Source organism: Triturus cristatus, chromosome 5_2 (genome assembly GCF_964204655.1).
Source record: "Triturus cristatus chromosome 5_2, aTriCri1.1, whole genome shotgun sequence".
NCBI lineage: Eukaryota > Metazoa > Chordata > Amphibia > Caudata > Salamandridae > Triturus > Triturus cristatus.
In genome coordinates this window covers 385,499,422-385,525,271 of record NC_140588.1, presented here as the reverse complement: position 1 = coordinate 385,525,271, position 25,850 = coordinate 385,499,422, and positions in this window count along the sequence as shown.

Below are 25,850 nucleotides of genomic sequence, written 5' to 3'. Positions count from 1 at the left end.
GTGTTGCCCACCAAGAGGACATCTGATAATATTTAAACCTCATCAATGTTCCTCTTGTTACGATATTAAGCACTTCCCAGCTCACTAAATTAGATTCCTTTTTTAAATCTCCCCATAATTTATACCTCCCATTCTCAATGGCTGACTGAGTTGGCCTTTCAAGCATTCAGGGGTGCCTGGGGAGTCCCAAATTGGGGCCTATGCCGCATAGTATGGAATCTTCATTCTCTTTCTTATATAGGCCCAAGTCTCTAAGTCCGTCCTTAAAATCTTTAGCCTTACTTTCTTGTAGAACTTCGGGTCTCCATATTTGTAAAGAAAATGTTGCTGACCTTGCACCACATCTTTTAGCATGGCCTCAAATAATAGCCCTAATGATGAACTATATGTCTTAGTAGCCAACATTCGGAAATTCTTAAAGTGGAAGGCATAACAATAGGTGAGTAGATCCGGTAGTGCCAACCCACCCACGGTGAGCCCTCTTCTAAGCTTTTTCAAGGCTATTCTTGGGCCTTTTGTAGCCCAGATGAAGCTACCTATTTTACCTTGTAGCTTGGCTATGTCTTCCTTCCTGAAGTACAGTGGAATGGAATTATATAGGAAAGTGATTTTTGGTAAGATAATCATTTTCACGAAGTTAACCCTCCCATAGATATTTAAAGGGAGGTTTGCACATCGTAGAAGTGAACTCATTACCTCCTTACTGACTCTCTTCCAGTTAGCTATCGGGATATCATCCAGTTTCTGAGTAAGCTGTACCCCTAAGTATCTCATTTGGTTTTTGGCCCCCAGGCTTCTCACCTCCTGATTCCATTCCATAATTTCTGTTTTTTCCCTATTGATTTTGTACCCTGAGACCTCACCAAATCTCTCCGCCTTCTCCATTAAACTTGGAATTGCTTCTTGAGGATTTGTCGTATATAAAAGCAGATCATCTGCATATAGCGCAAGTTTAATTTCTAACTCGCTAAATCTAAAAGGGGATATTAGGGTATCTGCCCTAAGCCATCTGGCAAATGGCTCAATATACAAATCAAACAAGAGCGGGGACATAGGACACCCCTGTCCAGTGCCTCTTGTAATGACAAATCAGTCTTTCCACCTGTCTAGAAGCTTCTTATCTAATTTAGCCTGAAATTCAGCCTGCAAACTCTCCAGCTCTTTTGCTAATACTGGCACTGTACTTAAACCTCCCATTAATGCCTTCTGTAATTCTCCTTCTTTTCCCTTAATCTCACTTATCTTTTTTGCTTCCTCTTGTTTCGTGGCTTTCCTCCTTTCCACCATAATGGACCTAATTGTCCCCCTTAGATATATTTTAAAAGCCTCCCAAACTATCTAGTCCTTAGCTGTGCCAAAGTTAAAATAAAAATACTCATCCGTCTTTTCCCCTAGATCGCGGATCACTTTTTCGTTTAGTAATATCGTCCTATCTACTGTCCACCTTCTCTGCGCCTCTTTTTGCTGCAACCCCAAAGTCATAGCAACTGCTGAATGGTCTGATAGTATAGCAGGGATATGATTTATAGTCTCAACCTTTGCAAACAACTCCTGATCTATAAGGAAATAATCGATTTGTGAATGATGCCTGTATTTCTTACTGTAAAAAGTAAAGTCTCTAGTTTCCCCTTTCTTACTTCGCCAAATATCCAACAAGTTAAACTCTCTCATCATATTTTTTAAACTAGCAAACATTTTAGGGGGACTAATATATTTTACTTTCGAGGTATGATCTATTTCCTTATTTAAAACCAGGTGAAAGTCACCCCCCATTATGATCGGTGCTGTTGTGTCTAATTGACAAACTTCGAGTTTTGAAAGTGCTCCCAGATTATCTTAATTTGGTCCATAGTATGCTGCGCAAACCAAGGGTCTATCCTAAATCATTATAGTGGCCACCAACCATCCCCCTGACTGGTCTGTCTCATGTGTAGCTACTTTTATACATACATTACTTCTGATGAGTAATGCCACTCCCCTTGTGCTCCCTCTTTGCTCAGAGCAGGGCACATCCTGAACCATCTTACTTTACTAAAACTCTGTTTGGGCTCTTGCGCTTCCAAGTGGGTCTCTTGTATAAAAATAATGTGTGCCTCACTATTCCTTAAAAATACTGTAACCCAAGACATATTTCTCCTATTCCTCAGCTCATTCGCATTCCATGTTAATAGTTTTACTTTATTAGAACTATCCATATTTAAAACTGTTGTCTTTATACCCTCCTGATTTCTTCCATCGTGAGGCTAAAGCATGTATGAGGACTACATTTTTTCTTTTTTCCCCCTTGCTCCCCACACCCTGTGCTCCCCGCCCCTCCCAGGAAACCCTCCTATTACTCCTTTGGTGGCTCAAAACCGCCGTTCGAGATCCTCCCATTGCATCGGGAAGCATCAACACAAAAGAAAAACTGAAGAAAACCCCTGTTTCTTTTCACTATATTACACTATTTAAGTACACACAATATCATCTCCACCACCAAAATCTAACTCCTAGTCTCTTTTATCAAACTCATGTCTGCATCTGTGCCAAAAATCTATCAACTTCGTCCGGACTGCTAATATTAGGCATTTTATTTTGCCACATTATTTTAAGAATGGCTGGAAATTTTATTTGGACCTGGGCCCCCAGGCTTCTCAGTTCACCCATTCTAGTCCCAAGCTCCCACTGCCTCTGAGCTGTTCTTTTTCCAAGATCTGATCTGATTTGGAAACTGAACGACTCATGTTCTAACGATGTTTCTTTCAAAGCTCTCCCCAGTACTAGCTCCTTGGCTGCGTACATAAGAAAATTAATCAATATTTTCCTCGGGGCCTTTCTAGCAGGCTTTAGCTTGAAGGGGTCTCTATGGACTCTCTGGATCTCTTTCTCCAGCTCTGTTTCCGGTATATCCTTTAGGATTCCTTCTTTCAGGATTTTGCATATAAAAGCCTTGATGTCTCCTCCTTCTGCACCCTCCGGAACTTTAAGAACTCTTAAATTGTTCCATCTCGCCTGCATCTCCAGCCTCTCCATATCCTCCTGCAAGGTTCTATTCTGCGCTCTTAATTTCTCTAAGTCTTTAGCGTTCTCTGACACTGCTTCTGACAGAATCTTCACCTCGCTCTCCAATGTCCCAGTTCGCAAGACAATATCATCCAGTTTTTCTTCTAAGACATCACACTTGTCATCTATCCCTTTCTGGTTAGTCTCTGAAATCTCAAATTTGGAGAATATGTCTTCTCTTAGGCTCAAAAACATCAATTCTAGCTCACTCTTTCCCCCCTCTGCTCCTTGTGTTATATCCATATTTCTCCCCTCCAAGGTACTGCCACTACCTTGTGGTTGGCTGACACCAGAAATTGGTGCAGTTATTGACATAGTGGGGGATGTAGCTGTAATATGGAGGGAATTGGTGTTACTGAATGCCTCCTGAGTCCCACACTGGTCGTTGCATTGGCCTTCCCCGCCTTCCCCGCTTTTTTCATTCGCTAATAATGTGAAGCGATTTTCCAAATGCAGTGGGGCAGAATTTATCTGGCCGCCTTTTTTTCCCCCTCCTTTAGGGGCTGCAACCTGCTCCATTATTTTGAAGTAGGAAGTTAGGGATGGAGTGGCCTTATCTCCACACCGTTTTTGTCTCCCTCCAGATTTTATTGCTTTTTTCTTTGGTGAAACTGGTACCACCTCTCTAATCGCCTTTCCCCCCCACTGGTTTTACACCCTCTGTTTTTTGCCTCGGGGTGAGACCTCAGCGGATATCTATTTCTTATCTGGAAAGCGGGGGCTCCTTTATTAAATGGCGTAATTACGATATCCTTATCTGGCCCCCCTAATGCCTCCGACCCAGCTTGAATACCACCTGCTCTTTCTATGTCTGCAGCACCTTCCCTCTCTCCCTCCTTCTCCCTCTCTTTATCGGACTTCAAAGTCATGTAGAGCGAGTCCCTTTCCATTGACAGAGCCTCTACCTCCTTGGCCTTTACTCCTCCCCAGCTCCTTCGCCTTACCCCCTCTATCCAAGAGTCCGGGCTGGGCTCCTCATCACAACGACCTCCCAAACTTCTCCTGTCTCCTCGGCCAGTGTATCTGTTCTGACACTGCCACCTCCGGCCCGGAAGCTGATCAGAGCTGCAGCTGACCTCGTCCTTCTCCAGAGGCCTGCCAAGCGCCTCCAGGTCTCATGCTGATCCGCCGCGTCCTGGCCCATGTATCCGAAGAAAGAAATTCCGGAATTCTATATAAAGGTTTGTTAGTTTGATTCGAAAAACTTAATTGTGCTTCTTCTCTGCTACGTCTTGCATCGCTAGCGGGTTAATTCTTCCTGTAGATACCGCTTAACTCAGTATATGCCTCGCGCCGCGCCGGGAGCTCCCGCGACCGGCATCAGCCTGCCACCATGTTTCCCCCACTAAATTTTATCTTGACAATAACGTAGAGAATGCTTAACAAAAATGAACCGTAGAAAAATGTGCATTTATTAACTGCAAAAACAAAACTGCAGTTTATTAGTCTGCAGAAAGCTCCCATTTTCATCCTGCTTACATGATTAGGCCTCATATTTTTTACTTTTTCTCCTTTCTCTTTCCCTTCAATAAAATAATGCCTTTTAGAACTGCTGGTTTATTCCAAAATGTAACTGTAATACGTATCGTCAGAAACTATGCTCTTTCAAGAAAATGTGTTTCTTTCTCTCCTCGCACCATATGATTTCATCGTATTAGATCAAGTCACCAGCTATGTGGTATGATAAATAAAATGTTTAGTAGAATTAATGATTGTTGAAGAAAATGTTTCTCATGATCTAACCAGGACATGCTAGATATTAATGTTTCATTTCATAGAGCAGTCCATTATTACACAATGGAACACTGAACAGCTAACAGAGTAGGTTTGCAAAGGTTTTCATGAGAACTTTCCTTGATGTATCTTTTTGTAATATGCTGTTGCCATATTCAAATAACATCATGTCGACATGGACGTTTACGGTGGGAACCGAGAGGAGAGGTGACGGACCATCGGAAGATCCTTCTTCATTGGCTCGAAAGGATTTAAGCATCTGTTTTAGCAACATATGTTTTGTGCTTTCTATATAGTATTTGTTCCTAGTTAGAGAGTTACGGCATTCAATGCATTCTATGCACACATGCCCTGCCATGCCCCTTAGCATTTTGCTGTGCTAGCCTGAATTACTACTGCTAATGTTGATTTTCTTGTATTCCTTACCTTTCTTGAGGAGACATATTTATTTATTTATTTTGAAAGTTTTTAATAGCGCAAACTTGACCAAGGTGGGTATCAGAGCGCTCTACAATTTGGATAGGTATCACAAGAGTATACATAATACAACAAGATAGTCGTGCAACATAGTTAAGGTATGTGGGATACAGACCATGGAGAAGAAAATTCGATAATCTTCGCTTCATAAATGAACAAGGCAGGCAAGTGCTGGGATTTAAAGGTGTCCAGCAATCCCATTGTCAATCACGTGGTAATCAATGAGCATGTGCCAGAGCTGTTTTAAGACAGGAACTTAGCCATTAGGATTTTTTGTACCTCCTTTTTGAAGGTAGACTTATTTTCTTCATGCCGAATTATAGCTACTGCTGTGTTTAATTTCCTTCTAACTTCTACTACAACTGTGGGGGAACTCGGCTGGGTTTCCAGAACGGTTTTTAATGAGGAGTTTGCTCTCTTGTGACTAATAGCTTGATGCTCCAAATCCTTGCTCTTTTTCCACAAGGAACTCTTTATGGGTTTCATTCTAGGTTAGGTCCTTTAGATGAAGATAAGGACTATTTCCTTTATTGAGCACACTGTTTTTCTTTCATGCTGCCTCTAACCAAATTGTTCTCGATATTTCTGTAACTGAATATATCTGACTAATCTCAATACAAAACAAAATTACAACTAACCTCTTAATGAGAAATACAACTTTTAAAACTTTACCAAACCTCTCATCATTGACTGAACTCTAAAACTGCTGTATGTTGAGTTTGTGGTCCATTCTAACATGGTGGCAAAGATCTGTCGACCAAGAGACATATTTGGCACGGAGTTGGAGATCGCTGTCATAAGTTAAAGGGTTAACCTGTTTATATATTTCTGCGCTATCAAATCTGGTAGCAGAGGAATGGTTTACACCCTGAATGGAGCAAGTAGTTACTCAAACCTTTCCTTAAAAATACCCGATTCCTGAATTCATTGTACTTGAGGATCTGACAAGGCGGTATTCGAAGGCGGCTGCACTTTTGAAGCTGTGAGTATTAATAGGGCAAATGTGTTCTGGTTGCAATTGTGTTTTTCATTTGGATTGAAAACTTGGATTGAGTGAGGTGGGGGAGAGAAAGTATCGATAAGTTGTTGAAGAAATCTATTGAAGATTTCAGGCTCATCGTAGTCGAAATAGCCCGGGATATTACAATTTAATTTGAAGAACTTGTTTGCTGGATTGAGGTGTGGGGTTTGAGGTACCATCACCTACACCAGTAACATAGTGCTATTAAGTTTTCTTGTGTCTGCTTAACATTGATTGGTGTTAGTTGAACCTAATTGCGCAAACAGGGTAAACTACATTGATTTGGGTGATTTCACGCTGGTCGAGATTTCACTTGCGAATGTGAAATGCATTCTTGGATGATTGTAATACTTTCTTCCTTAGTAGGGCAAACAAGAAGGTGTTTTAAAAGTCAATAATTACAGTTGTGCGGGTACGAAGAAAATTGTAAAGGAGGGCGAGCTGCCGCAAGGAGTGAGGTTGTGCGTTATTGTGTTTCGCGTTAGGATTGGTAAATTGGTGTGTTTTTGCAATGTGATGTTGCAGTGCAGCGCTGGGATTGGATCTCTAAAAGTGAATACGGAATTTGGATTCGTTAAAAAGAACTGTGAAAAATATTAACTGAAATGGAATTGGTCCAACAAGAAATTGACGTATACGGAACAAAACCATAACATTGTTTGAAATTGATTTGTCATTATGAAATGTTTTCAGGGAAATTAAGAATTTGGTGAGAGAGGATGTTACTATTCCGGTGCGCAAAGGAGAAGAGGGAGTTCCTGGGGGTACATCTGCATATATTATGACTACTGGGAATGGTTTATACACCTGTGCATGGCTTCACCAGTGGAGTAGAATCACAGAGAAGGAGGTTGCATTGACCTTGCCTAGATATGGGACATTTAACACTAGCATTAGTGACCATTTGAAGAGAAAATTGTACAAAATGAAGTCACCACCATGACCCCTTCAGTATGAAATATTTAATACTTGGGAAAGAGTTGCCAGAGAGAAAGAGAGGGAAAAATACCAGATGAGGACTAAAAGAGCAGTGAAATATTATGCAAACACCCAATGGAATGAAGAACAGTGTAGATGGAGAATGGCTCTTATAGAAGGAAAAAGATGATAACCAGTACTTACCACAGAGGCTGCTAAGAAAGGAAAGGATAAAGATTCCTTCAAGAAAGAAGAGGATGAGCAGATACAGATTCAGGGGATATATTATGTGTTGCCCTCGAAACCCCCACTACATGCAACCCCTGCAGAGCAAAGTGATTCAGGTGCTAGTACTAGTTCAACAGTGCCTACTACTCCAGCACATCCAGGTGCAGCTCCAATTGAACGACCCTCACAAATATTTCAGATTACCTCACCAGTGATAACTTAACCACTAATTACTGTTCCAACTGTGACTACAACAGCTGCCGTGGCTAATATAGCACCAGTGCCTGTTGTTAGTGCTCAATCTGTAACCAGGTAGTAGCCAGGAGCGTCACACCACTAAGCAAAATGCTCAAAAATGCCCCAGAGATGAGAAATAAAATTGTAATAAAGGTAATTTGTTACTATTTTGTTATCCTCCCCGTCCCGAACTGAGTGTCGGGATGGGGCGGGGCTTGCTGTGTGGTGGCAGCAGTGAGGAGAGTGGTCTGCCAGAGCACTTTTAAGAGTGCGCATGTTCCGTTGGCGTGCTGCGTCAATACGACAGTGGCAAAGCAGGCTGGACGTTGATTCCGCAGCTGCAAATTAGGTGCTGCATCGGAGTCAGAGCAGGTGCCACAGATGTCCATGACACAGTCCTCAAAACTCACGCTGCTGTGATTTTTCTGACGCACTATGATGGCAAGTTGGGGCCTGCGGTGAAGGCTGTGGTTGATGCGTCGAACAGGAACCACGCTTCGGGGCAGGCAGCAGTGATGCATTGATCTTTTATAGCAGGGCGTCGATAAAACAGGTCCTAGGAGTTGATGCATGGGTTTTCTCCCTAAAATCTCCAGGTTACACTTCCAAGGTCGCAGGAACTGGATTTGGAACCACTTGGCAAGTCAGGACTCTTAGCATAAGAACACAGGCACTGGCAGGTGAAGTCTTTGATGGCCCTAAGCCTTCTTAACAGGAGGCAAGCTCAACTTAAGCCCTTGGAGAAACTTGGAAGCAGGACACAGAAAGCAAAGTCTGGTCCTTTCACTCCCTGGACAGAAGCAGCAAAGCAGCAGGCCAACACAGCAAAGGAAACAGCAAAGTGGAAGTCCCTCCTGGCAGACTCTCCAGCTGTTCTTCACTGCAGAATGTCCTCAGTCCAGAAGTGTTTTGATTTTGTTGTGTCAGAGGTCGCATACTTATACCCCTTTCTGCCTTTAAAGGAAAGTCTTTGTAGTGCACAAGACATGGCCTTTCCCTGACCTGGCTCCAGACACACTACATCAGGTGGAAACAGCTTTGTCAGAGGTCAGGCACTGCGATATTAAGGTATCAGTGACGACTCCTCCCACCACTCTAGCTCAGGAAGTCCCATAAGCCTGGTGATGGGCCATCAGGATATGCAGGGCACACCTCAGCTCGCTTTGTGTGACTGTCTAGCGTGAATGCACAAGAGCCCAACTGTCAGCCAAGCAGAAGTGTATTCTACAGACAGGCACAGAATGGTTGAGCAAAAAAATGCCCACTTTCTAAAAGGTAAACACAAACTAAAGGGGTTGGTCCCTGGTCAATAAGGCTAGGCCACCTATAAATGAAAAGAACAACACAATTGCCAATACTGACTCGCATCCACAAAATCCGACTTGAATCTGTGATCACACAACTGAATTACTGTGATCATCATTTATTTTGATAGTTTTGTCCATGAATATACTTCACATATTTCAACATTTTCTTATACAACCAATACTCTTGTTGTGTAATCATACACAGAACATACATGACATACAATAAACATAACTTGCTTAGCACATATATGCCATCCATAACACATAAAACATTATCTCAAATCAAAAAACTTTTTTTTTAAATACATGAATAGATAACCCGTGGCCAAGTTCTGGCTTCACCTTACCCTAAAGAAGTTTAATTGTTACATCATACATTTGATGCTCCTACCTTTTGGACTTTGCAACCAAACCATTCCAAAAGGAAGACCCAGAAGGATGGCAGGACTACAATATTTCAATCAATTACAACCCTGAGCTCGAATGTCGCTGATTTCAGCTGCCGTGCCCAGGCACACACCTTAGTCAGTGCCATAGCGCTAGGATGTGTGCATGAGTTTAGCATAGGTTTTGTACAGGAAGGGTAAACTTCCCATACAAACTACTATGCCTAGACACAATGCGAAGCTTTTCCCACTTTGTATGCATGCTGCACGGCGCAGCACACATGGAAATACCACCGAAGTTGTGCAAGGAGGAGATTAGGACTCAGGCAAAGGTGCAAGCACTGGAACGAGGAGAAGAAATAGACATGCCGAATGACTACAAAGATATGAAAACAAAAATTAGAGGAGAAGTTCTTCAACATCTCGAATTCCAGAAATAATACAGGAAGAAGTTGATTCTAGTGACGAAGGTGGCCTAGATCCAAATCAGCAAAGCCTAAGAAGATCAAAAAGCACATGAGTGCACTGTTAGAGATATTCAGCACCTGAATGGTCATACCACATGAATCCTGCTTTGAATGCCTCATTGGAAGACCTGTGCAACATGAATCCTGAACTATTCGAACCTCCCTGAAAAAGAGGAAACAAGACTAATGGAAATAATCTGAAGAAAACTTGAAGCTAAACGGAATTGAAGAAAGAATTTTGAACTGTGCTTATCAGATGTTTGTTATTTCAGCTCTTTGTTTTAAAGAAGATCAACCTAGGCCTGAGTAAAAGCTACAGAAGAGATAGGGACAACATTTTAGAAGAATACAGTGTAGGGATAGGGTTTGTCTTTCGGGAAATTAACTGCTGAAAGAAAACTAACTATACTAAATGAAGTTGCGTATTGAATTCTACTACAAGCTACTGAACTTAAGTGTTTGGGTCTGACTCATAGAGAATGCGTTGCATTAGAAATACGTGTGACGATAGCATGGGATGCATTTTCGTAATAACAGTAATAATGATCACTATAGTACATATAGGATTTTACCTAGCACCAGAGTCAGACTAAAGTAAAGAACATCACTAATACACCTATTTACACTAGGGAAGACGCCTTTAGTTACTCCTTTGTAAGCTATAAGAAAAATGATTATTCTACTAATGTGTAATCTAGGTTAGTACACGAATACACTAATACAATGGATGCAAAGGATTGCTATGTATGAGCACATTTACCTACATCAGTTTTCGAAGAAGTTACCTATGACCAAATTCATTAAATCTTATGCATTTTCTTGCAGTATCCTATTGTCATTAGTTTATAGACAAGGTCATTTTGAGTATTTCTATTTTAATCATTGTCTAATACTTTTCAGTGTACCATTGTTATAAATGGGGGTCTCTAGTTGGCAGAGGTATGCACCATGTCCAAGTAGGGACCCTTCCTTCTAGGCAGGGTAAGGGGGATTACACTTCTAAAATAACCCCTGCTCACCAGTTGGTAGCTTGGCACGAGCAGTCAGGCTTATCTCAGAGGCAAAGTGCAAAGCATTTGCACATAGCACACAGTAATACAGTGAAAACACTACATAAGGACACCATACCACTTTTAGAAAAATAGCCAATATTTATCTGTGTAAAACAAGACCGATAAAAATCCAACATACAGTAATAAAGATATGAAATTTGCAAGAATAAACTTAACAGGCAGTTCCATGAAGTTGATAGGTCCGTCCGGGGCTATCACAGCATCGTAAACACACAAATTCAGCAGTTCAGGACGGCCACTGCGTCATGTGGCAGCTGCGGTGTTGGGGATACCCGCAAACAGTACTTTTAAAATGCAGGGTGTCGTGGACCTTGCGATGAGCTCCAAAGAGGCATTGGTGTTGGTTCTGCAGGTCAGTGCAGGAGTCGTCGGGCCCTCGAAGTCACAGGTGATGCAGATCAAACTCTGTGAGGTTGAAGTCAGGAGCGCTGGCATCAGCTGGCAACGGGGCTGCGGTTGAAGCAGAGCGGTGCGGCATGCAGTGCCTTCAGGTCACTGTGCAGGCAGCGGCGTCGGTGAGGCCAGGGCTGTGGTGCAAAGTGGGGCAGTGCTTGTTGCAGTGCTGACAGGTCACGGTGCAAGCAGCAGCAGTGTCGTGGCTGAAGCGCTGTCGTAGGAAGACGATCTGGAGTCGATGGTGCCGGCATCGGTTGGTCAAGGATGCGGTGTGGGACAGGGCGATGCATAGTGTAACTTAAGAGTGGTGCCCCCAAGCCACAGTGCAGGCAGTGGTGTCCAGGTTGGCGTGGAGCAGTTTTGTTGGGGATACCAGGACAGCGAGGTGGTGCAAAGTAAGGTGCCCTAAGGTCACGGTGTAAGCAGCGACTAGTTGGCGATGTTGCGCATCATCGTCGGTGAGACCAGGGTTTCGGTGCGTTGATGGCATTGTGTTGCTTTTTCTTTTGTAGCACAAAACACAGTTCCCAGTGCTGGTAGCAGATGATCTTGAAGTCTTTGCTGTGCCTGAGAATTCTTGAACAGGGAGAAAGCTCCACCTCAAGCTCTTGGAGAAACTCAGGAAAATAAGTTACAGAATGTCCAGTCTTTTTACTGCCCAAGACAGAAGCAGCCACTACATGCCAACACAGCAAAGCTCACAGCAAAGTTATAGTTCCTCCTGACAGCTTCTCCAGCTCTTCTTCTTGGCAGGTTCCTTAGTCCAAAAGAGTTCTAATGTTCTGGGGTTAGGGCCCCAATATTTAGGCTTCTTTTCCCTTTAAGGTTCAGGCAACAAGTCCCTCTTGCTCAGTAGAAACCAGTTCTGTCTTCTCTAGTCCAGCTACAGGAGGTGGAGACAGCATTGTGTAGAGCAGATATTGCCTATTCAGGTGCTAGTGAAAACTCATCCCTCCACTCTAAATGCAGACCAGGTCTATTTAGCCTGGTTATGAGTCACCCAGAAAAGGCAGGACACACTTCAACCCCCCTTGTGACTGTCTAGTGCGACTTCACATCCACAGCACCTGTTACTCCAAAACCAGACGGTGAATACACAAACAGGCAGAGGCACACAGGATGGTTAAACAAGAAATAACCACTTTCTAAAAGTGTCATTTTCTAACGCACAATTTAAAAACCACCTTTACTAAAAAATGTGTTATTAAATTCTGAGTTCAGGGAGCTTAAACTTCATTTCTCTATATTTTCCCAATTGAAAGTTACACTTGTAAAATGTTAAAAGGCAGCTCCAATGATCACCTATGGGAAAGACATCTTTTCATTAGTGACAAATGAAATGCACAGTATTTCATCATCAGGACATGTAACACACACTACTATATTTCCTACCTTTCACATACACTGCACCCTGCCCATGTGGCTTCCTTGGGCTTACGTAGAGGTGACTTACATGTAGGGCAAGGGAAGGTTAGGACCTGGCAAGTGGGTGCACTTGGCAGGTCGACATGGCACCTTTGAAAGGCTACTTGGGTGGGTGGCATAACCAGTGCTGCGGGCTGACTAGTAGCATTTGATTTACAGTGCACTGTACTAGAGACTTACTAGTAAATCAAATATACCAATCATGGAAAACCAGTCATAATAAAATTTACAGTAAGAGCACTTGCACTTTAGCACTGAGTAGCAGTAAAAAAGTGAGCAGAGACCCTAAACCAGCAAAAACGAAGCCCTGCAAATCATAAAAAAGGAGGTCAGAAAGCAGAAATGACAGGGGAAACATGCCAAATGATACCAGGTCTAACAACCATTACTAACAACCATTAATAAAGAAAATTAATTTACACTCACAAATAAAAGAAATGGACACAGCTTGGTATTATAGCTTTTCCCATTGACCCATAGATAGTGTGAAGGGTTACAAAAACAACTTAACCTGTTTAATGCGACCAATCGAGAAGGCTTATATAATGGCTTTGGAAGAGGGATACACTAATATGACACAAGCTACTGACAAAAAGAGCCATGTTCCAGGGAATACGCAGAAGAAGGAAGAAAACGATTTCAGAATTGAAGATGGTTCACACATTTGAAGTAACAGGGGGATCTTGGCAAATTTTACAGAGAGACGAAAATGCTAATTCCAGGAGTTTATTAAATTTTTGGACAAAATGCTGACTTTTTATTGCCAGCAGATTGGGAAGGTATTTGTATTTAGGAATACTAATTCCAAAGATGTATTGTCTAAAGAGTTTAGATAAATTAACATTAACACCCACACATAGATAGAAATGCGGTACAAACACAGGAACTGGACTAGTAGGAGATATATTTGGAGCAGCCATTCCACCTGTAGGCGCATCTTGAAGGACACAAAGATCAGAAAGCTATTGACAGTTGTCGACAAGATGGCAGAAAGTACATCTGGAGCTTTGCTTGTTATTAATACAGAATTAGTTGTTATACGGTCAATGGTTTTACAGAACCGACTTGCATTAGACATCTTACTTACAGAAAAGAATAGAGTCTGCAGGATGCTCAAACTAACTCACTGCTGCACATACATACCTGATGAGCATAAGGAAATAGAATGCTTTGCAAAGAACATTTCAGGCTTAGCACCTAAGATACGTGAATTGGAAACACCAAGTCTGTTTGAAAAGTTTGGGAAAGGGATTGCTACAATTGAGAACTGGTTTTCCACAGCTGGGAAGGGGATATTGAATGCTATTCCGATGCCAATAATAATATGTTCTGTTCTTGAGCTGTAGAAATGCACTACGTAAAAGAAGGGAAAAGTTACAGTGAAGATTATATGAAAAGGATTTGGGTTTAAGGGGGATGAGGAATGACGATTACATGAAATCTTTGAAATTTAGAGGTCAGAAAAGGAAAATACAAAACTCAACTGACGGCAAAAGTGCCCTCTAAATCGAACCCATATGTGAAACATAGTTGTGTGATGATTTAGAAAATTATCAGAGGGAGGGATTTGATAGAGCAGAACATTTTAGACAATATTAACTTTACACGGGTGATAAACTATATCTTGACAATATCAAAGAGAATGCTTGACACAGACAAACCATAGGAAAATTTGCATTTCTTAAGTGTGCAATAACAAACTGCAGCTTATTAGTCGCCATACATCTTCCATTTCCATGACTAGGCCTCATATTGTTTTCTATTTCTCCTTTCTCTTTCCCTTTAATAAAATAATGCCTTTTAGAACGGCTGATTTATTCTATTATTTAACTGTAATGCTTGTCAATGTCAGAAAATTTGCTGTTTCAAGAAAGTTCTTTCTTTCCTCACCAGCAGCCGCTCCTCCGCCTTAGCGGAGGTGGTCACCCCACTGCTCAGCGAGCAGTGTAAAAAGGCTAACAAAAATGATAATAACTAATGTTTTTATCATTTTTGTTTACCTTTCTGCTTGGGGGCGGGTGGGATGGGGCTGGACTAGCCAGTGCAGGGAGCAGGGGAAGGAGTGTTAAACACACTGCCTAATTTTGCATGACTTCTTGGGCCTGCCAAACAGTCCTGAGCACTTTCCATCTTCCCCACCAGGCTGCATTACACAGCCTGATGAGGAACATGCGCAGCCTCCAAGCCACTGCCTGAGTGCCGAACTGTGGTGCTCGGACCAATCACAATGCCGCAGTAAGGCAGCGTTGTGATTGGACAGGGGATTCTGGGAGGCTGTATGCTTACTGTTCAGGGGTGGGCGGAATTTGCGAAATTCACTTTCGCAAATTATAGCGAAAATGTTAAAAATCTCCGCAAACACGCGGAAATATCGTGAAGATGCGGAAGTTTTTTTCCCGCCCGTTCGCGGTATTTTCTGCATGGTCGCAGCTCGTCAACTTACCCATGCGGTTGCTCGCGGGCGCGGCCATCTTGTTTTCACTTGTCTCGCGGTGCATGATCGCGAGAAGAAAGACGTGATCGCGCGCCGAATGACGTTACTGCGGGCGCGAACTGTCGCGAGACAGCGCAAATGGCTACCAACAATCCAACATCTCGTGGAGAACGCGACCGGATCGGGAAATCTTGTCGGCAAACGCGGGGATTCAGGTAAGGCGATCGCGCGCACGCGAGAATGTATTATTTTACGGCGCGAGCAAGCAAAAAATTTCCGGTAAAATGCGGATTGCGGAAATTTTGACATTTTCTCGCTCTCCGCGGAACGCGAAAATGTCAAATTATCGCAATTTCCGCGAGCGGAATGGAATTTTAGCCCAGGCCTATTACTGTTGCTGCGACAGAAGACAATGGGAGGAGAGGCGGCGGCACCCGGTGGCACCCAGGTAAGTCTCTTTTTTCTTTGTATTTCCTCTCTCTGCTCCCCCGCCCCACCATCCACACTCTATAGAAGCTACTACTGTTCCTCACACCATAGGATTTATTCATATTAGATCAAGTCACCTCCTATGTGTTATAATAAATAAAATGTTTAGTTGAATTAAGGATTGTTGAAGAAAATGTTTCTCGTGATCTAACCAGAACATGCTGGATATTAATGTTTCATTTAACAGAGCAGTCTATTGTTACATAATGGGGCACTGAACAACTAACAGAGTAGGTTTGCAAAGGTTCTCATGAGAACCTTCCTAGATGTATCTTTTTGTAATACGCTGTTGCCACATTCAAATAACATCATGTCGACATGGACGTTTACCGTGGGAAACAAAAGGAAGGGAGACAGACCATCAATAGATCCTTCTTCAATAGCTCGAAATGACTTAAGCCCCTTTTTTAGCAACATATGTTTTGTGCTTTCTATATAGTACGTGCTTCTAGTTAGAGAACTACGGCATTCAATACATCCTATGCACACCTATGCTGTCATGCGCATTAGCATTTGGTTGTGCTAGCCTGAATTACTGTAAGCTACTGTTAATGGTAATTTTCTTGTCTTCCTTACCTATCACGAGGAAACTTATTTTCTTTATGCCAAATTATAGCTACTGCTGTGATAAATTTCCTTCTACTTGGATTGACAGTGGCTACTAAAACTGTCTGGAAACTCGGCTGAGTTTCTAGAACTGCTCTTAATGAGGCATTTGCTTTCTTGCGACTATTAGCTTGCTGCTCAAAATACTTACTCTTTTCTACAAGGAACTCCTTATGGGTTTCATGCTAGGATAGGTTATTTACATTAAGATAGGGACAATTTCCTTTATGGAACATGCTGTTATTTTTCATGCTGTCTCTACCCAAATTGTTCTTGATATTTCTGTAACTGGATATATCTGACTAATCTGAATAAAAAACAAAATTATTACTACTCTCTTAATGAGATATAAAACTTTTAAAACATTACCATACTTCTCATCATTGACTGAACTCTAAATCTGCTGAACGTTGCTGAATTTTGATTTGTGCTCCATTCTAATCGGTGGCAATGATCTGTCGACCAAGAAACGGAGTTGGCACAGAGTTGGAGATGTCTGTTGTAAGTTGAAGGGTTAAACTGTTTATCAATTTCTGCGCTATCATTGATTATAACATACATGTATAATCATGCCTATACTCTTACCTAGCGCTTCCTAACCTAGTGGGTTTAGGTGGTGCAAATCTACCAGAATATCCTAGGGTGATCTAACTCCCCAGTTACCTGTGGGCATGTTTCATCTGGGAGCCCATTGTGCAGAGCAGGTCATCGTCCTTCTTAATAAGGTAAACAGGATTCAGCTGGGCTCAAATTCCAGCATGGGGTGACCTTGGCAGTGACAGCAAAATGCTCCTCTCCGTAAACAAAAGATTGGTGTAGTTTGTATAATAAACTTCACCCGTGTTACCATACTGGAGCCACAGTCAGGCTGTCATTATTGATTCTATCTTTGCAGGGCTGTTACAGAGAGGACAAAAACAAACATCCAAATTTTGCGCTGTGAACTTAAGCCTGGTACAGAATGCCTGAAGCCCCTGATAATATGCCTAGGAAGAAGTGTAAGTAGAAGCAAATCCCTTTCAGTCAACATTTAAGAAAGATGTCAACTTTAAACATGAACATGTAAAATGGTGGTGTTCCTCGCCCGATTCCTATGTAAATATATAACAGTTCAAATCCGTGCAGGCTTCCATACCTTGCAAAACACTTATAGAGTGTGCCATTACAAGTTCAAAACTGGCCCAATTTGCTTCAGGGGTTTATTTTTGGAAAACCAAAACGTTTGCTGTGCGATGAACCTGATCAGCTAGTCACCACACTTGCAGTGCCTTCAGAGGAGCCGCGGGCACGCAGAGAGATAACCTCCATCCCAGGAGCGATTGCAAAATATGGCATTCCTCTATTCATCAGGGTCACAGACATAATGTGCCCCGCTACCCGGATGAAGAGAGTAAATATTGCCATACGCGAAATCAGGCCCGCATAATTTCTAATGATTTACAAAACATATAATCAAATATAGAATTAGGCATGCCGCTAGTGACTACATGTTTTGTCCTACTTTGTGACTGCATGTTCGAGAGTGCCCAAAACACCAGCTACGGGCAAAATATTGTAAGGCAAACGGCAACACCAGCCATATGTAAACTAAATGTACATTTGCATCCTACCCTATTCAGTCACTGCCATCTTATCACAGCCAAAATGATTGTGAAGAATGGAATGCAATTGCTTTGTGTATAGTAAAAATGGTAAGTATGCCCATATTATCTAATTTCGCAGCTCAGCAGTGTATTGCTAGATAAATCAAATCAGGGTGAGCGGCTTTATCTAATAAGCTGGGCCAACACATGAGAAGTTTGTGTTCGGGTTTGCACTTTCATTGATTCTCATTTGATTTAAAACAACATATTTCAGCTTGCATTTGAGCATTTGCAACATCACCTTTTCCTGTAACATGAAGAAAGGCAGAATATTGAATATCAAGGAAGGAAGGTGAAGCTGGAAATAAGTAGCTTATAGAATAACATAAGGACAAGGAAGAATGAAAAGAAATCAAAACTGGGTAGATGGAATTTGTTTGTGTTTATTCATGTAGGGCATTTGTACTGCTGAACATATTGCAGATGCCTCTAGGCACCTGGAGGAGACGGGTGGTAGAGAAACAGGGATAGCGGGGAGAGAAGTCAAGGTTGTTGGATTTTTAACCACATGTTTTTAGGGAACAACCAAGGTTGTGTTTGGAAGACAAAGAGTTTGGAGGTGACAGTCAGCTACTATAGCAGCTGTTTCAGAAGGATGGTTCAAGAAAGGCAAATCTTCTGACTCCATACCAAGGATTTGAATGAAAAAATGTCAAGCATGTTCTTGTTTTGAGCGTTGCTGTTGTGCATTCAGCTGAGGAGTGATGCGGTCACAAATGAACTTGGAGACTTTGGGGCATCACAGGGAAAGGGCAGGGATGCACTGTATTTATCCAATATGGTACATTTCTGTCTTCTGTCCCTGCACTAGCGTCGTTTTGGCAGTTTAGCGCCAACACAGGCACCCTTGCACAATGGTGCAAGGGTGCCTGTGTCGTAGGCAGGATTGTATTTGTGCAGGAAGGTACAAGAACAATCCTGAGAGGCATTTTCCTCTTTCTATGTGTGCTGCTGAATTAATTAAAGTGCTAAACAGAACAGGACGAGAAAGGAATCAATGGAAGTAAATGAGTTAAATGAGAGAGCACAGTGAAACAGTGGACAAGAGGAGAGAGGAAGAGAAAGGAAAAAAGTGGCATAGAGAAGTGTGATCTCTTGACTGGGATGTATGTAAGAATATTGATAACAAAAAATAATCTGACATAAATATCATGGCCTCAATATTGTTTACAAAAATATTACTCTTTTGGGTGTAGAGTTTCTAATAGTAACAAGAATGAGGCGATATTTTCGCAAATAATATTTAGGACATGATATTTTTGGACGCCAATACTTAGTCCACGGTATTCTACGATACCATAGAGAGAGCACAAAAGAGCAAGCGAAAGATCAATAAAAAGTAAAAGGAGAGAAAAAAATAATGAAAAAAAGGACGCAGTGTGAGAGAAAGAAATAGAAAATTCAGGGGGCAGATTTACAGGCCCCTTGCGCCTCATTTACGCCGCCGTTGCGTCACTTTTGTGACGCAGCGGCGGCGCAAATCCTGCGCCATGGTGCGGGGTACTTACAACGTGACGCATCTGGGAGATGCGTCACGGTGTAATGCCCTGCGCCACATGTAGGCGTTCCTGCGCAGGGGGAGGGGGGGGGGCGTTCCGGTGCAGGAACGCCTCCTAAAAGTAGCTGAGTGAAATCTACAAGATTTCACTCAGTCACGTTTAGGCCCATGCTGCGTCAAAACCCTGCGCCTGCCTGAAGCAGGCGTAAGGATTGACGCAGCATTAGCAAGATAGTGCCCCCCAGACCATTGCTGGAGCTGCGTCGCGCTTGCGACACAAATCTAGCAATGCGCCACTTTTGCGGCACAGATGCGTCACGCATCTGTGCCGTTTTTGCCTCATGGTGCGCCGCATTGTAAATGCGGCGCATCCATGGTGGCGGAGCTGTGGCGCACAATAACTGGCGCATCCCTGCTGATATGCAGGGATGCGCCAGTTATTGTAAATATGCCCCAATGTATGTGCACAGAAAGTGAGAAAGAATAAAAACATTGAGCGAGGGTGATATACAAACAGTAAATGAACAACTAAAACAGCAATAGACAGAACAAAAGACGAGAGAGAGATTAGGGGAGAGGAAATAACAGGAGTGATGAAGGGAATTGAAGGGAGGAAACGAAGGGAGGGCTGATGTGAGGAATAAGGGGAGGGTACAAAAAAAGGGAAACAAATGTGAAAAAAATCCATCAAAAATGTACTAAGTTAAGAAAACTCGCAGATTCCATTTCTCTTCTAGTATGCTAAAGCAGAACAAGGAGCTGGTGTCTGTTCATTTACATTTCCCCAATAACGCTTTAGTGGTGTTTGCTAATGCATCATTCATTAACCATCACCCACTGTAAAACGCATGATCTATCTCGCAAAGTGGACATTATTATCGCATTAAATCATTTCACAATATACCTGAGCAGCTCCACATGATGGGCTTGGCCTGACCGCGCCGCCATGCCTCGGGGGCGACTCTTCAGCGGTAATGAGATATGAGGTCTGTCTGTGATGAATTCGGTATTACTCGTGTCACTGACTGCGGACTCTGCCTAGAATATTTCTCCACGTTTTTTTTTTATTGCGAAGGAACTGAGGCAAAGCATTATTAACCCAGTAAATGAAGCTCTAAAGACCACGGAGTGTGTCCATTAGTGGACACGGATGCCACTAATCCAATCTTCCTCGCAGCGAGCAGGCCTGGTGACGCAACAGCATCTGGACCGTCTGTACACCTCCTTCCTCTCAGTGTGACAGACAGAAATTATTTCACCATTTATTATTTTTCAGTCCATCATTTTCCAACTTTTCCCGCCCTGTATGACCTCCTCAAAGGCGATTAATTTTTTTTCCCAGACACAGGGTTGAAAATGGCAGAAGCGAGATTGTGGCACGAGCTTTCAATATTCATTTGACCTATTCTAAATATTTTAGGCCGCCGCGGTAGAGCGTCTGCTGTATTCAGCGGAGTCGTAAAAAGGGTTATTATGCGTTGCTGAAGTGTGAGTACAGCTCTGCTCAGCAGCCCGGCTCCACGCACTGGGCCTCATTGACAAGGCTACTGCGCCGCCAGTGCTTCACTTGTTTTGACTCACTGGGGGCCAGTGTGCCTGCCCATATTTACAAGGCCGTGTAAAGCGTCACTTTTCATGGCCTTGTAATTATTGGCCCCTTTGATGCAATACTCTGTGTAAAAGGGACGTTAAATGGGTGTTGCCTTGGGTGTTTTCATGCAACATCCACAGAACCTGACACATTCCCAGATTTGCAAAGTTTTGTAAAGCTGGGGATGCGTCAGAATCAGCAAAGGAGTGGCGCAACTAGGAGAAATACTTCTATTTCTCCTCGTTTTTTCCTCTTTCTATGCGTGCTGCCGAATGAGTGCCTGCACTGGCACATGGCAGCCAATTGTGCGCCAGTGCAGGGCAAAGCACACGGATGTGTCGTATTGTTAATACAACCATCTCCGTGCTTTTAAAATGATGCAACTCAGCACAGCAAAATGGCTTGTGGCGCCGTGCTGCATTATTTATTTGTAAATGAGGCCCAGTGCGTCTTCCCTCTTCTAAAATGGTTATGGTATGTCTGGTTTTTCACACAGTGCAAATATCAGTAAGCCAAAGTCTGCTAATAGGTTTTTGATCTGAGTTCAGCTTAGTGGTCCGCCCCATGACTATATTTCTATGGCCTTAATTTTGTTTTGCTTTTGAGACCTCCTCATAGTAGCCAGATTTGCTTTGTCCCCTGAATATGGAAGCAAAAATATCAATGGGAGGCAATACTGAGGACAGAATATCAAAAATAAAATATCCAGAGTTAAGTCTACATCTTTATACCTAACTTCACATAGATGTACCTATGCGGTACATATATCTTCAAGGCACCTAGATGTGGAGTTAGTAGTAGTAAATCTATACTTCCCTATATGTACTCACGTTTCAATATTTTGTCCCTCGATATTCTGTCCTCGATATTCTTGTACCACAATTTTGTTGGTGGCGATATTCAGTAGTACTACACAGCTGATTTCAGATCTAAACTTTATCCAGTTCTAGCTGAAGACGGTTTTAACTGTCTGACAGATCTTTCATGCTGCTATTCGCACCAAAATCAAACACTGTAAGGGCATTAGTTAAGCCTCCAGTAGCGACTGATTCTTTTAAAGTTGGTCTTTCAGCCATTGCTTGAAGAAAGTATTATTTACATTTTAGTTCTGGCCAGAGGAATTATGCATAAATGTGGACGCCAATTATGTGAGTGAAGTCACTAAATTATGGAGCAAGGACAAATTATGTGGCAACGTGTGGCATATTAATTCGGTTTGGTTAAAAGCTTCACCTCAGTAGTATCAGTGGAACAACTAAATGCAGCAATTAGGAAATAAAAGTTGACCAGTTAACCTTTGCAAATAGTGTGCCACTGCACGACACCACTGATGGTGCCTTTTTTAGAAACTTTTCAACTGTTTGAACTAGAATGTTTTTTTACATTGAAAACAGCAAATTATACTGCACTAGGAACATAAAGGAGCAAATGTGGTAAATAAATAACCATGGAGAAATTACAATTGCAGCAGCATTGCATAATTCCCAAAGCCCTCGCTATAGGGTATTAGGTGTATTAGTCCAACTGACAAAATAGTTTCTCATTGCACTGTATATACTCTGATGCACAGCATCCATGAACTGCAATGGACTCACATTTATGATTCTAAAAGTGTTTCAACGCTCCCTTTGATGCTTTACCTACAACAATTTTGCATGTAAATATGAATTATCACCTAGATATGTTTTGCTCCTAATGTGAGTTGTGCTCCTAAAAAGGTTTTCAGACTCCTGAAGATGTTGCCCTTTTGCACCTAAATGTCATTTACACCTAAATATAGTACCACAATTCTGCTTACTTTGTAAAAATTGTGATTCTGCATCTACAAATTATTTTACACTCAATTATGGTTTGTCCTACTAAAAAATTGTGAGCTCATGCTGCCGTGCGCCAAGGATGATTTTGAACCTTAACGTGCACTCAACTAAATGCGATTCAATGCTGATGAATAGCTTTTACACCTATTGCAACATCTTAATACCGCATTTTGTCTAATTAGTAAGTGTTTTGCACCTCAGCTCGTCCTTACTTCTACTTTTACACATCCTTTGCATACACAAAACAGATCTGGCAGTTGAGCCTTCTCTTAAATTGCTCATAAAGCATGGTATGACCTGCCGCTACACATAAGACCTTCCTCCTCACCTCTTGGATTCTGCAAGAAGCTAGATGCCTGGCTTTTTGAATAGTCCCACTAGGCCCTAGGTGTGGCTAGACTTACAACTGCTCAGCGCCAAGATACCCTTCCAGGAGATAGTGCGCTCTATAAATCTGCATAACATAACGTAATAAACATAACATAATATAACAAGCATCCTGTAGGGCTCTTGCTTATTGTTCAGTGCTCCATTGCTACCCAAGGGCTAATCTCAGCTGGTCTTGGAATAAACTGGACAGGGAGACTCTTCACTTAACTAAAACAACCCAGTGGTGCAGACCCACACTTTAGCAGATTGCCTTTTGCAAACTTTGATCAGTTTCTTCCTTTGGTGAAGAAGGGTAATGAGCCTCAAAGGCCTGATAACTTCTGGTTTGCTGAAACTTCATAACTGAGAAACCTGTGGTATGACAAGCTGAACATAATTGAGGCATTCATCTTTCAGAGGCTGCTCAATCATCCTAAAATGAATGGTTAAGGCACTATTTACAGCATACTTTTCAGGTAATGTTCTCATCTGTTATAGATAACGATCTCGCAGTTCCCAATCTCAACAACATGTCAGCTTAAGTGACTATGATCTGACCAACTCAAGTAGCATCAGTACTGCCATTCTCCACATATCAGGATTTATTTGACAAGTTTCCTCAGGTACTCAAGATAGAGCTGATTTACATTACAGTAACTCTGGATGGAGGCAATCTTCCTCCACCTGTTATCTATGAGTATGGGAAATTAATGGTGGGGATGCTACAAGACCGGCCACTAGTTATCACTGTACATGTTTTATCAATATTGTCTTCCTTGGTTCTATTGATGAGGTTACCCAGTATTGGCTTACAATGTTAGGGTTGTCAGTCTCAAGTCGTCGCTAACCTGTAGATCTGAATGTTGCTGCATGAATGATGTGAACACATTGAACAGTAATGAACATATCCAAGATGGTGGACAAGGGGGGTAAGGGATAAGAAAGAATTCTAAAGATATTGTTGGTTTGTAATCACACAGCTCCTCTCATTTTATGGCGGTTCTCTTGAATTTTCTGCAGTCTTTCACAAGCAACAGCGTTTTTACACCAAACAGAAGCTCTTACATCAACTAAAAATACACGCAGGGTGCAACAAAATGACCGCAGACTGAGCTTGCTGTGAGTGCATACTGTGTCTCCCTCTTCAGCTTTGTGAGATTTCTGAATGGCCATTGGAAATCTCCCCTTCTAACTGTTCTCGGACTACAAATTTGACAAAGAAGGTGTGAAGATCCTACTGAGGCTGCTCTGCTCCCGGACTCCATCAAACGTGCCATTGAGCCACTGGAGAATCTGTTTGCTGTAGCTGGTCGTGATTCTAATGAAGACCGGTGCATATTGCTGCAGCCGTGGTGGACGTCAGCTACCTAGATCGGCCGATGTTCATGTCAGTAGTGCGGGTTCCCGCGTGGAGATAGACCAGCATTCTGCCACGCAGATTGGGCACCCCATTTTGAAGCTCTTATCAATGACTCCAGCATATGTGTCCACTTTTTAGGGATGATTCAGGTCTGTCCATTCTGGTGGTGTCTCCAATTAAAGAGGCACTTCGAGAGGCAGTTAGAGACTGCCGGATGGAACTGCCTGGCTCTGGCACTCAAGCTGCCTTCACTAGATACGCTGTTGCAGGCTCTGGAGAGGATTACTGAATGACCACTCCTTCTGGAAATAATGTATCACACACTACCACTGCCGTCTCAGTTACAGGCTAGACAGAAAAGACTTTTGTATCAACGGGGGCGGAGGAGTTACGGCTTCGGCTTAGGCAGTGGCAGGCTCTAACAGTTCAGAGGATGTCAGTGAGGAACATTCTGAAGACAAGTTTCTGCCTCTCCAGGATAATACTGCTCTAATGAAAAGTAAACAATTTTCTTTGGAGAGAGATGGCAAGCAATTCATCAAATGCGCCCACAGAGCTCATAGGTGTCACAGCTCAGAATTCATGAGATGATATTTCACTTAAATCAACTGGCACTGGTTTAAATGAACACGGTGGGAAGTCACACACTGACATTCAAGAGATTCTTTCATCACCCTCGACAGCTAAGGATAGCAACTCCAGTAAGGCAGAAACAGCACAACCTGAGGAGAATCTGATAAGGCATTGGATCTTCTAAAAAAAAAAGAAGGCAATGGCCACATATTAATCAGCATTAACCAGCATGATAAGCTATCTGCTATTTCTGAGCCGGTAAATGAGGGGGGTGTACTTCCACTGATACTAATACTAACACGGTTCAAACAGCTGCCCCGGGTTGAATTGCTCATAATTGGGCAGCAGAGGTAGATAAGGTCATGAGTGCATCTGTCACTGTTAGGAAAACCATGGATGAAGCTGAGCCCCTGCTTGCTACTATTGATTAACTCATACAAAAGCATTGATTGGAAGCAATGCAACATTATTCTCAGGTTAGAGCTCATAACACAATGTTGCATCAGACCTTGTCTTAAATAACTGGAAAAGTGACTATGCTAACTTCTCGTATGTTTGAGCTGCAACAGAGGGCAACGGATTCTGAAGCAGTGGGAACAGTGACTGCAAAAGCAGTTAGGGAACATCAGATCAGATTTTCGTTGGTGCAGTCCAAGCTGGAGGACTTGGAGCATTGACAGAGATGGAATAACCTCAAGGTTTTGGGAAATCTCAAGGGAAAAGAAGGAGATGACCCACGTAAATTTATGACTCAAGTTT